A 367-nucleotide genomic window follows, 5' to 3' on the forward strand; every position below is an offset into this window, starting at 1 on the left:
TGAATACTGTCCACTGGTGAGGGACAGTGCTGTTGTTGCAGGGGTCTGGAGACTGTCCTGCAGACAGAATGAATACTGTCCACTGGTGAAGGACAGTGCTGTTGTTGCAGGGGTCTGGGAACCTTTCTGTTGGTTCGGAAGCCCTGAAGAAGGATTTTCTTGTTGGATGTTTACAGAAATCCTGGGAGAGGGCTTTGCTAATGTGTTCAGGGGTTCTAGGACTGTTCTACAGACAGAGGATAAATTCATGAAGGGACTGGCAATGTATCTTATGGCCTTGCTAAGCCTTGTCTCCCCAGGAACTAAGATTGCTGAGAACTTGCCTCATGTCAAGATGAAGAAAAGACCCCCATTTGGGTATTAAGTG

This window comes from Petaurus breviceps, unplaced genomic scaffold (genome assembly GCF_028583685.1).
Source record: "Petaurus breviceps papuanus isolate PSGF00001 unplaced genomic scaffold, PetGlider_PUasm1.0 37, whole genome shotgun sequence".
Classification (NCBI taxonomy): Eukaryota; Metazoa; Chordata; class Mammalia; order Diprotodontia; family Petauridae; genus Petaurus; species Petaurus breviceps.